Source organism: Telmatherina bonti (genome assembly GCF_933228915.1).
Source record: "Telmatherina bonti genome assembly, chromosome: 7".
In the NCBI taxonomy this organism is placed as follows: domain Eukaryota; kingdom Metazoa; phylum Chordata; class Actinopteri; order Atheriniformes; family Telmatherinidae; genus Telmatherina; species Telmatherina bonti.
In genome coordinates, this window is record NC_136625.1 from 38,272,218 (window position 1) to 38,284,688 (window position 12,471).

General features: G+C 45.3%; 1 protein-coding gene across 2 annotated transcripts in view; it reads right to left on the minus strand.

The window, feature by feature from the left end:
- The window catches only part of LOC306758857 (casein kinase I-like), a 37,522-nt gene extending 25,264 nt beyond the window's left edge, over window positions 1-12,258 (minus strand). For both annotated transcript variants that reach the window (XM_079244275.1, XM_079244273.1), the window contains exon 1: window positions 12,163-12,258. The gene's annotated coding sequence lies outside the window, so the exon portion shown is untranslated. The remainder of the gene's footprint in view (window positions 1-12,162) is intronic.
- Between the last annotated feature and the right edge of the window lie 213 nt (window positions 12,259-12,471).

Genomic DNA, 12,471 nt, shown 5'->3' on the forward strand with positions numbered 1-12,471 from the left:
AGGCTAACAGCAGGAAGATTGAGTTAGAGGTCGCCTCCTGGAGCAGAAGAGCCGAAGTATACCAGTCAATATGGTAAAAATAATCTGACAGCGTTTCCTGTTCAGTAAAAATTCCAAGGTTTATGTAATAATATGCTGATTGACCATTTTATATTCTATATTTTTCCAAGCAACATTATGTGGCCAAAGATTCGTGAATCTGAAGTGAAACGAAACAAAGTTCCAGAGGTTTTTGTAAAGAAACAGCTGGCTGGTTTTCAGCTAGGAAACTTTTCCAGCTCTTCTTCTCTGGTGGAAGCATTTCTCTGAGAATGTGATTTTAACGAGAAGTAAATTTAAAAAAAGTGGAGGAAAACTGCAGAAGCATGGAAATACAGCAAATACTTTCTGTAAATCTGAATCATGAAGAGTAAATCGCCTAACTTCAGCTCTGATCAGCTGATTTGCACGAATTATTCTCTTTTCATTGTGTGAAAAATCTGGTTTAGCAACAACAAAACACACAACCACTAACACCCAACAGTTACCGTGAGAAAACGTTGATATTTGACCGTTTATTGACACCATGAAGGAGAAAAAACTCTAAATTTCCTTTAAGGCTTAAAGTCTCGTCTCCGCATCTGGCATTAACAACCCGCTGAAGGTTGAACTGGTCCGATATCCAGCCGTCTTCATGACAGTCGCATTTACACCAAGAGAAACTTCTTTTGCTGCTGAACAGCAACAACGTGATGCTAACGCAGCTGAGAGGCTTCCAGGTTCTGGTTTGATGCAGCAACACGTTGATGCCGCCGTTCAGGATCGGCAGGCGGTCTGGAAAAGGAAATCCGTCACTGGGAAGCCGACTGGGACATCCAGAGACACAGGAGAAGCTAGCTGGAGCCGCCGACTGGGACATCCAGAGACACAGGAGAAGCTAGCTGGAGCCGCCGACTGGGACATCCAGAGACACAGGAGAAGCTAGCTGGAGCCGCCGACTGGGACATCCAGAGACACAGGAGGAGCTAGCTGGAGCCGCCGACTGGGACATCCAGAGACACAGGAGAAGCTAGCTGGAGCCGCCGACTGGGACATCCAGAGACACAGGAGAAGCTAGCTGGAGCCGCCGACTGGGACGTCCAGAGACACAGGAGAAGCTAGCTGGAGCCGCCGACTGGGACGTCCAGAGACACAGGAGAAGCTAGCTGGAGCCGCCGACTGGGACGTCCAGAGACACAGGAGAAGCAAGCTGGAGCCGCCGACTGGGACATCCAGAGACACAGGAGAAGCTAGCTGGAGCCGCCGACTGGGACGTCCAGAGACACAGGAGAAGCTAGCTGGAGCCGCCGACTGGGACGTCCAGAGACACAGGAGAAGCTAGCTGGAGCCGCCGACTGGGACATCCAGAGACACAGGAGAAGCTAGCTGGAGCCACTAGCAGTACGTCTGCTTTTTCTTTTTGCCTCCATGAACGTCACCGAGGTGGAAGTCACGTGATCGGTGACGAAAACTGAGAATGGTTTGTACACAAATGAAATGCATACCTCTCCCTTCTCAGGCGACGTAGCTGTGGTGGCCCATCTGCAGGGTACCATCAGCACCTCCCATCGCCAGTTCCCCAGCGGTTTCTGAGGGAAGTTCGGACCAAGAAGGCGGTAAGATGGGGCTACAGGGTTCATGCTCACCTTCAAGCCTGTAAGCATGAAGGACCAGGATGTGGAGCAAATCAGTCACATTTCCTGGAGTTAATCAGCTCATCTTTCAGGAAAATGTGCAGCCGCCGCACTCTGACCACGGTTAACACGAGTCTTCTAACGTGGCATGTCCTGGTTTGGAAAACCGTTCAGTCAAACAAAAGAAGAAACTGGTGCAATAATTAATCAGACCAGTAAGATCACTGGACAAAAATCCCCAACACAGCCTCTCCAGTCTGCATGAGGACTGATGGCTCCAACAGCCAAGAATACAGATTTTCCAGGATCTGTCCGAAGACACGTATTCCTGCTTCACTGTGTTTTTTATTTCTTTGCTGTTTTTTTCAACAGCTTTCATGCTTTTTGCTTTACAACCTGCCGTTCTGTTGGTTCTTATCGTTTGGTGGTGATAGAAACGGCTTTAGTGAGCTTTTAGTCAGCTCCAGACTTTCATTTCTAAATCCTGAGAGGAAAACGGCTGTAATAAGTTTGTCTGCAAAGGGCGGTTGTTATTCTTTAAGGTGTCTTACGACATGAAAACAGAAAACTGACCTAAAATGTTCATTGAGATAATTTATATTTCATACACTTTCATACACTTCTCTGAAAAAAAAGGAGTATGCAGAGTTAATCTGAACGAGATGAGACCAATTTGTACAAAAAAAAGAAGAGTTCCAGCCCCATCACAGATCATTTAGGATGATTTGTAATTATTATAAATCTAAGAAAAGGGAAACCAAGTCACAACTGTCCACAGTTGAGAAAACACCGACTGTGGGAGCTGCAGGTGTGGAGAAGACTCTCAGAAGGTATCCCATTTTCTATAAAAGCCACTCGGTCTGGGAGACTGAGCTTCGACAACAAGGCGTCAATTCAGGGCAGGATTTCAGATGTTCCCAGACCTTTCCACGCAGATTTGCAGCAACATAAAGCTAAGAAAGTTCAGCTCAACAGGCAGTATGATGCAGGGATTTTCAGGGTCCACTCCCGTCTCGACACCAGCCTTCTGGACGGTATTGTGGCCTCAGCGGGGACTAAAAGGTTCCTGCCTTGCTCTGCTGCAGCATTCGCTGACTGGAAACCATTTCCTCTCAACGCTTCAGTATAAACTCTGTTGGGGCCGTAAATGTGGAAAAGCCACAGATGTTCTCATGTCTCCAACGAGGCTTTTAGCCTCATCCAGCAGAACGTCCACTTCCACCCATCTGACGCACATCTTCCTGGGGATAATCTGACCAGTTTAAACTGTATACTGGTCTCCAGTTTCACAGTGAAAAACCCCGTCAGTTCATATTAAGGTGGAAAACGCAACTTTTCAGTCATTCAAGTCTAAAACAGGAAACACGATGCGGCCCAAAATCTGGTTCAGCAACAACAAAACACACAACCACCATCCTGAAACTGGGAGGCTGGAAGACTGACATCATGTTGCACAACAAGATAAATGCATTTTTATCAAGCTTAAATGTTTTAAACACTTTCCGTCACAAGGAGGTTCACATTAGGAGGGTCTCAGAAGCATCCCACAGGGATCTGCACTCACCCCACTTCCTTTATTTAACATAGACGACTTCCTGATGTCGTCATGCAGCAGTGTGTGTGAACACAAACCAGTCTGCCAGTTCTAGTCTCAGAATATTCTGTTAACAACAAGTCAAAGTACGTTTCTGTTGTGTGTGTTTGAGACGTGAGAGAATGATGTGAAGTCACCTCTGGCTGCAGGTGCAGTGTAGAATATCTGCAGTGGAAGTTCACGACAACATAGTTTATATTCATCTATTCAGTTTACATCAGTGTTTGCACTTTGTCCACAAAAAGCTTCATGTTATTTATTTGTTTTCTAAAACTTGTGGAATCCTAAAGAAATTGTTTAAAAGCCTGTTTAATGTTAAATAAGTTCATGTTGTTAAAGATGATGGATATTTGTGTTAAATAATCAATTTCTCAATTTCAGTCTAAATAATTCTGATTATTATTTTTAACCATAATGGAGCATCCCTCATGCTGACTGGGATTAAAGCCATGAAGTTTTACATTACATTCATGTATTCTTCATGAAGTTTTATAAAAAACAGAACAGTCCAAAGAGGTTAACGGAAAACAGCAAATAATTCAGATTTATATCTAAAGTTCTCCCTTTCCTCTTCCTGCTGCGTTGTGATACATTAATGTCACCGCTGAAGTTACATGAAGGACAGAGGAGGAGATAAAAAAGAGAAACAAGCCTGAGACGGCAGTAAGAGACGATTCCTGACGTCATGAGGAGAAAAACCCGACCCAGAAAGGCCGATACGTGCACGGTGCTGGATTTCTGCTAAAGCTGCATGGAAAGGATCTGAAACCACGTCTGAGACGTCTCTCACCGACCACATCACCAGGAGTCAGTCTTCTGCTTAAACTTCTGATCTATCAGAAATGATCGCTGATTGGTTGATCAGAATTTACTGTTTCCACTCGTTTATCTAAACACAACTTTCAGAACCTCCTTGTTTGGTCCCCAGTATCTCCAGTAAGGATCACTGCTGGTTTTCCTGTCCTCATGGTCACAACGTCTGCTGAAGCTCCGCCCCCAACATCTCCAGTAACACAGCTGCAGCTGTGGAAAAGCCTCCCAGTTCAACCAGTTTCCTGCTGCAGGTTTACTGGTGCAGCAGTGGAAAAGCCTCCCAGTTCAACCAGTTTCCTGCTGCAGGTTTACTGGTGCAGCAGTGGAAAAGCCTCCCAGTTCAACCAGTTTCCTGCTGCAGGTTTACTGGTGCAGCAGTGGAGAAGCCTCCCAGTTCAACCAGTTTCCTGCTGCAGGTTTACTGGTAGGAACTGGTATACCACACTGACCAGTGAATAAAATATTCAGAGACAAATAAATCTGAGTTTAAATAAATGAAAAGTTTGATTTGAAATAAATTGGAATAAAAACAAATATTAAAATGAAACTTCCAGGAAAATAAGACGGAGTTACTATTCTGTTTGATTCCACGCGTTTTTTCCATGTTTGATGCGTCGTCTTGGTTATAAATCAGAGATTATTTCATGGTGTTTCCAGAATATTGTAAAAAATGTTTATCAAAGAAAATAGGGATTTTTATGAGCGCTGTCAAAATAATGAATTAATACAGAGAGTAAATTTTAGGAAGTAGCATTAAAGCTAGAGTATGTAAGATTTTCAATATTTTCAAAATAAATTAACTAAAAAAATAACTACAATCATAATTAGATAGTTTTTTTTAAACATGTAGGTTCCAGTCTGTCCATATTTGATGCATTAATAAATTACAAGTTTAACTAATGACAAAGACCCTTCTTGAAAGTTTTCTGACCAGTAAAATAAAAAAGTTCATTTTTTTTCACCAGTAGGGGGAGTATAAGCCCATTTATTCCAGAGCGACTCTGAGCTACAGCTCACAAGCAATTCCTGCCCTCATTGGAGCTGGCAAGGAGGAGGGGTGAGGGGTGAGTTTTGCTCATTACTGCCAATCTGTGGTTGTATGTAGTGATAGCAGTTTGGTGGTTTTGCTCACGACTTGGTGTTTGCTTGGTGTTTGCCACCTGGTGGTGGAAAGAATCGCCTTGAAATCTTACATACTCTGCCTTTAAACACATTAATAGTTATTCCTCGTGTCATTATGGCAGCAACATCTTACACGATTCGATTAAGATTCAGGTGCCACCAATCGATCGTATGAAAAATCCGAATTTGACTTTTCTCCATGAGAGAAGCTGATATTGGCCATTTAGCCAGTTTTTGTTTCAGTGCTGAACTGAATCCTCCATAAACCGCTTTATTCTCCTGGTGTATGAAGCTGTTTGAGGTCCGATGGCGGAGACACCAACGTTACGTTGGGGATCGCGGCTCAAAACGTCCCACAGTGTTGGGTCATGCAACACACTGAATTTTGATTTTGGTTTCCTAAAACAGCCCAAAAACAGGGAAATAAGCAAAACCAATTCTTATTTAAACAGTGTGTTTATGTTACGCTGACATTTTGTTGTGTGTCATGTCTCTAATGTTTTTGAACACGTTAACATTTGCTGTTCCTGAAGGCGAATCAGGAAAAGTAGATCCTCTGCCACTGCTTTGAAGACTGAAATGAGCAACTTAGTGAGTATTTGGTGGGTATTCAGGCCTTTCTTGTGCAAAAAGAAAAGAAAAAAGTCCAACGACAAATCTAGCGAGTTTTTCAGCTGGTATCGGAGGCTGTTTTGTTGTTTCTCCTCTTAATGAGAAGCAGCACCACCGTTGGCGCTTCCTCCGACCACAAGCTGTCACAGGACGCCTGGGGTCGAGCTGAAGACTCGTTAGACTCAGGATCTTCGCTGGAACTTTTAGCCTGTTAGCCTCAGCCTGTTCATATGAAATAAAAAGTGAATTAAGACTGGATGCAGATGTTAGACTACATGTTTACAGAAACCAAACTCACAACAATGATCATGCGTTTCATCACCAGTACTGACATATTGTAATCTCATTTTGAGCTAGTTTTCTCTGGCCAGACGTTCACCTCCCTGGTTAACACATCTTTGGCGGGTCATAAAGATTCCCGTCTGGACCAACAGCGCTTCATTTAGAATAAACTGGTTGACCAGTTCAGCTCAGCTGCTGTAGGACCGTCCAAACACGATGACAGTAAGCCGGGTTTAAACCTTGTTATCCGTCAGAGAAATGGAAATGTAAACATTAGGTACCATCCACACCGTCAAACACCTGATGTGTTGAAGCTTCAGCTCGCCGTGACCGTGGGAAAAGAGCTCTGTTTAGTTTCACAAATCAGGGAATTTAACTTAGCAAACAGCAAACTGGCTAAAATCAGATTCCATAATGAAATGAAAGGAAACCTTCCCTGGCTAAAGTTAGATCTGTGACTTTAATTACAAAGCAGGTCAGAGATTGTTTACCCTCCCACTGAGGCCTCTGCTGGCTTGAGCAACTCCTGGGTTTAAAACAGGGGAAAAAAATAAGAAAGATCAATATTGCAGCAGGGAGGCTATAAAAAATCCTCAGTTCTGTGTACAGTTCATCACCCCAAACACTATGACCTCGGATAAACAGTCTGAAACTATTTTTATTAAGACTGAGGACTTCAACCACAAACAGGTTGGAGTTTTATATATAAAAAAGACTATTTTCTGATAACATGAAAAGGAAAAACCATCTTAATAAAGAAATTATCTTGATATAAAGTCTATGCAGCTAGTTAGGAAATATGTTTTACATAAATAAATACTGTCAAAACCCATTCATCCCTCTTAATGAGCAAAAAAGCTGTAAAATAATATATAATATAAAATAATAAAATAAAATAAAACAGGAGTTGAATCACCACAATCGAAGGCATGAGTTTAGCTCAGTATTAAACCTTTCTGTCCTGGTAGCGCTGTTGTCTGACTACATCGAGCTAAACAGTGAAAGTTTGATGGTTTTATCCACCTACGAGCACGAATGAAACGCCACCAGCAACACTACAGACCGACAGCGACTGACGTCTAACACCAAGCAACAGTACAGACCGACAGCGACTGACGTCTAACACCAAGCAACAGTACAGACCGACAGCGACTGACGTCTAACACCAAGCAACAGTACAGACCGACAGCGACTGACGTCTAACACCAAGCAACAGTACAGACCGACAGCGACTGACGTCTAACACCAAGCAACAGTACAGACCGACAGCGACTGACGTCTAACACCAAGCAACAGTACAGACCGACAGCGACTGACGTCTAACACCAAGCAACAGTACAGACCGACAGCGACTGACGTCTAACACCAAGCAACAGTACAGACCGACAGCGACTGACGTCTAACACCAAGCAACAGTACAGACCGACAGCGACTGACGTCTAACACCAAGCAACAGTACAGACCGACAGCGACTGACGTCTAACACCAAGCAACAGTACAGACCGACAGCGACTGACGTCTAACACCAAGCAACACTACAGACCGACAGCGACTGACGTCTAACACCAAGCAACAGTACAGACCGACAGCGACTGACGTCTAACACCAAGCAACAGTACAGACCGACAGCGACTGACGTCTAACACCAAGCAACAGTACAGACCGACAGCGACTGACGTCTAACACCAAGCAACACTACAGACCGACAGCGACTGACGTCTAACACCAAGCAACAGTACAGACCGACAGCGACTGACGTCTAACACCAAGCAACACTACAGACCGACAGCGACTGACGTCTAACACCAAGCAACACTACAGACCGACAGCGACTGACGTCTAACACCAAGCAACAGTACAGACCGACAGCGACTGACGTCTAACACCAAGCAACAGTACAGACCGACAGCGACTGACGTCTAACACCAAGCAACAGTACAGACCGACAGCGACTGACGTCTAACACCAAGCAACACTACAGACCGACAGCGACTGACGTCTAACACCAAGCAACACTACAGACCGACAGCGACTGACGTCTAACAGCAAGCAACACTACAGACCGACAGCGACTGACGTCTAACACCAAGCAACACTACAGACCGACAGCGACTGACGTCTAACACCAAGCAACAGTACAGACCGACAGCGACTGACGTCTAACAGCAAGCAACACTACAGACCGACAGCGACTGACGTCTAACACCAAGCAACACTACAGACCGACAGCGACTGACGTCTAACACCAAGCAACAGTACAGACCGACAGCGACTGACGTCTAACACCAAGCAACAGTACAGACCGACAGCGACTGACGTCTAACACCAAGCAACAGTACAGACCGACAGCGACTGACGTCTAACACCAAGCAACAGTACAGACCGACAGCGACTGACGTCTAACACCAAGCAACACTACAGACCGACAGCGACTGACGTCTAACACCAAGCAACAGTACAGACCGACAGCGACTGACGTCTAACACCAAGCAACAGTACAGACCGACAGCGACTGACGTCTAACACCAAGCAACAGTACAGACCGACAGCGACTGACGTCTAACACCAAGCAACACTACAGACCGACAGCGACTGACGTCTAACACCAAGCAACAGTACAGACCGACAGCGACTGACGTCTAACACCAAGCAACAGTACAGACCGACAGCGACTGATGTCTAACACCAAGCAACAGTACAGACCGACAGCGACTGACGTCTAACACCAAGCAACAGTACAGACCGACAGCGACTGACGTCTAACACCAAGCAACAGTACAGACCGACAGCGACTGACGTCTAACACCAAGCAACAGGAAGAGATCTGGGGTTAAAACATTAAGTGATTTAACTAAAAGCCAGTCTACAGCATGTTACAGTAATTCTAACTGTTATCATCATAAATAGACATTAATAAACCAGTGCGTGTTGTGGCTTCAGTCTGGTCATGCAGGATCATTTCTTGTCTTCGCTAAGGTTGTTCTCTTCACTGGCTCCCTGTCCGTTACAGAATTGATTTTAAGATTCTTTTATTTGTTTTTAAATGCCTGAACGGTCTGGCCCCTCGCTACCTGTCAGACCTGCTGGTGAGGTATTCCCCTACACGCTCTCTGAGGTCCACAGATCAACTTCTGCTTGTGGTTCCTAAGACGAAGCGTAAACTGAGAGGTGACTGAGCTTTTTCTGTTATTGGTCCCAAGTTGTGGAATAAGCTGCCCCTGTACATTAGACAGGCTGAATCGCTTCTTGTTTTTAAGTCTTGTCTGAAGACTCATTTTTTCTCTTTGGCGTTTGACTAATTTAAAGGGTTGTTTTACTATTAACAATGTGCTGATGCCCCATTATGATGTAAATATGTATGTTTTATTGTTTCTTCTGTACAGCACTTTGGTCAACTTTGTTGTTTTTAACGGTGCTTTATAAATAAACTGGATTGGATTGGAAGGTTGAAGTGCCTCAGTTGATTTCAACATCGGGACAGGAGGTACACCAAACAGCTATGCTTAATATTCATTTTTCTCAACCGCTTTGTCCAGTTAAGGGTTGTGGGGAAGCAGGAGCCAATCCCAGCAATCATTGGGCGAGAGGCAGTGTACATCCTGGACAGGTTGCCAGTCCATCACAGGACCAATATCCAACATGTTTTTTACATTAAATATATGTTGCAGAAGTTTACATCCAAAGCAACTTCTGGTTTGTCCATTTCTAACTAGCCGTGTGGAAGGTCTGATCTAGCCGTGTGGAAGGTCTGATCTAGCCCCGTAGAAGGTCCGATCTAGCCGTGTGTGTAAGGTCCGATCTAGCCGTGTGTGTAAGGTCCGATCTAGCCGTGTGTGGAAGGTCCGATCTAGCCGTGTGTGTAAGGTCCGATCTAGCCGTGTGTGGAAGGTCCGATCTAGCCGTGTGTGGAAGGTCCGATCTAGCCGTGTGGAAGGTCTGATCTAGCCCCGTAGAAGGTCCGATCTAGCCGTGTGTGGAAGGTCCGATCTAGCCGTGTGTGGAAGGTCCGATCAAGCCGTGTGTGGAAGGTCCGATCTAGCCGTGTGTGGAAGGTCCGATCTAGCCGTGTGTGGAAGGTCCGATCTAGCCGTGTGTGGAAGGTCCGATCTAGCCGTGTGTGGAAGGTCCGATCTAGCCGTGTGGGGAAGGTCCGATCTAGCCGTGTGGGGAAGGTCCGATCTAGCCGTGTGGGGAAGGTCCGATCTAGCCGTGTGGGGAAGGTCCGATCTAGCCGTGTGGGGAAGGTCTGATCTCGCCGCGTGTGGAAGGTCTGATCTCGCCGCGTGTGGAAGGTCTGATCTCGCCGCGTGTGGAAGGTCTGATCTCGCCGCGTGTGGAAGGTCTGATCTCGCCGCGTGTGGAAGGTCTGATCTAGCCGCGTGTGGAAGGTCCGATCTAGCCGCGTGTGGAAGGTCCGATCTAGCCGCGTGTGGAAGGTCCGATCTAGCCGCGTGTGGAAGGTCCGATCTAGCCGTGTGGGGAAGGTCTGATCTAGCCGTGTGGGGAAGGTCTGATCTAGCCGTGTGGGGAAGGTCCGATCTAGCCGTGTGGGGAAGGTCCGATCTAGCCGTGTGGGGAAGGTCTGATCTAGCCGCGTGTGGAAGGTCTGACCTAGCCGTGTGGAAGGTCTGACCTAGCCGTGTGGAAGGTCTGATCTAGCCGTGTGGGGAAGGTCTGATCTAGCCGTGTGGGGAAGGTCTGATCTAGCCGTGTGGGGAAGGTCTGATCTAGCCGTGTGGGGAAGGTCTGATCTAGCCGTGTGGGGAAGGTCTGATCTAGCCGTGTGGGGAAGGTCTGATCTAGCCGTGTGGGGAAGGTCTGATCTAGCCGTGTGGGGAAGGTCTGATCTAGCCGTGTGGAAGGTCTGATCTAGCCGTGTGTGGAAGGTCTGATCTAGCCGCGTGTGGAAGGTCTGATCTAGCCGTGTGGAAGGTCTGATCGAGCCGTGTGTGGAAGGTCTGATCGAGCCACTTGAGCACATCCTTGTCTGAAATCTATCTGAAAGCATGTAAACTCTTATGAACTTCCTGTTTAAGAACGACACGATGCTTCAAAACCAAAAGGCTAAGTTTTGGTTTTCCTGTAATCTTACTCCCACTTCACCCAGCATGTTTATAACATCAAGCAGCTGTAAAAGCCTGATTGTGATAGATAACTAGTTTAATGGTGAGGTCTATTTTCATTTTCATATGGAAACAAAATCATTGTTAAGTACCTATGATGTAAACATAGATCTAACATGTTGAGTGAGCAAAGCAGGGCAGTAAAGACCTTATGGTGTCAGTTCCAGGTCTTGGTGAGCTTTCTGGGGAAATGCAGCAGATCAACATGTATAAACATGGCCTTGGTTCACCACCTACACTTAACCATCAACTTGCTGCGTTACCTCCTACTCCTTTCTGGATATGCACAAGACTAACAACAAATCCAAGCAAAAAGGCTGTAAACTGTAGCTGCGATGCAGAGCTCAGAAAGCTGTCAGTATTTTCTGTATAAACAGCTCATTTCTATGTCTGTATGAACATCTTTAGCAGAGGAGCACAGCAGCTGGAGTTGGCTAATGCAGCTAATGTTAGCTGATACGACTGCTGAACAAGTTTAGGGAGCATTCACGGTTTTATTCTGATAACTTAGGCTCTGCCATCGTAACACAACCTTTTCTGGGTGTCTCTTTAGCTAAATATATTGTGATATTGTTCCAGCATGGTGAAATGTGAATGATTGTCAGAGAGGCAGGAAGTTACTTTTAGGCCACAGGAGTTTGTGTTTCTGGCCTGGAAATGTTAGCTTCATTCAAACATTTTTTAAGTAGCTAACTGGGATGAAAGATAACGGTGTTATCAAAGAATATTAAAATATTGTATTAAATAGTTTAGCAGAAGAACCAAATCACTATCCAGGTAATGTTTACTGGCGTTGGTAGTCGTAGTCAGAGCTGATCCAAGCTAACCTGTTAGCCACTAAGCTAACTAGCTGTTAGCTGTCGTTGAAATTTTACCCACACATACACACACACAGTCATTCATAAAGCTAGCGAGCTCATCTTACCTGTGTATTTGTACAAAGTTAAAATGAAGTCTTCCATACCTGCTTTACTTTTCTTTATGCTGGTATTGGAATAATTCTCCTGCCCATGTCTGTTTCAGGTTTGGCTAACCAGCTGAAGAGCCTTCTACAGTGACGCTAACGTAATTTACGTAGATACAAACTGAGCCTGCGCAGTTTAAACGGCAAGCGTAACCTGCTTTGGAGAATATTTACGTAAAAACCTGCGTGTGACCGTACGTAAGACTGGGAAACATACGCTGGTTATGTGGGAAAAAAAGTTTTCTCCCCAAGATAAGTTACCGATATATCTTAAATTTCCCCTCGGGAAAACTAGGTACTATATTAGTA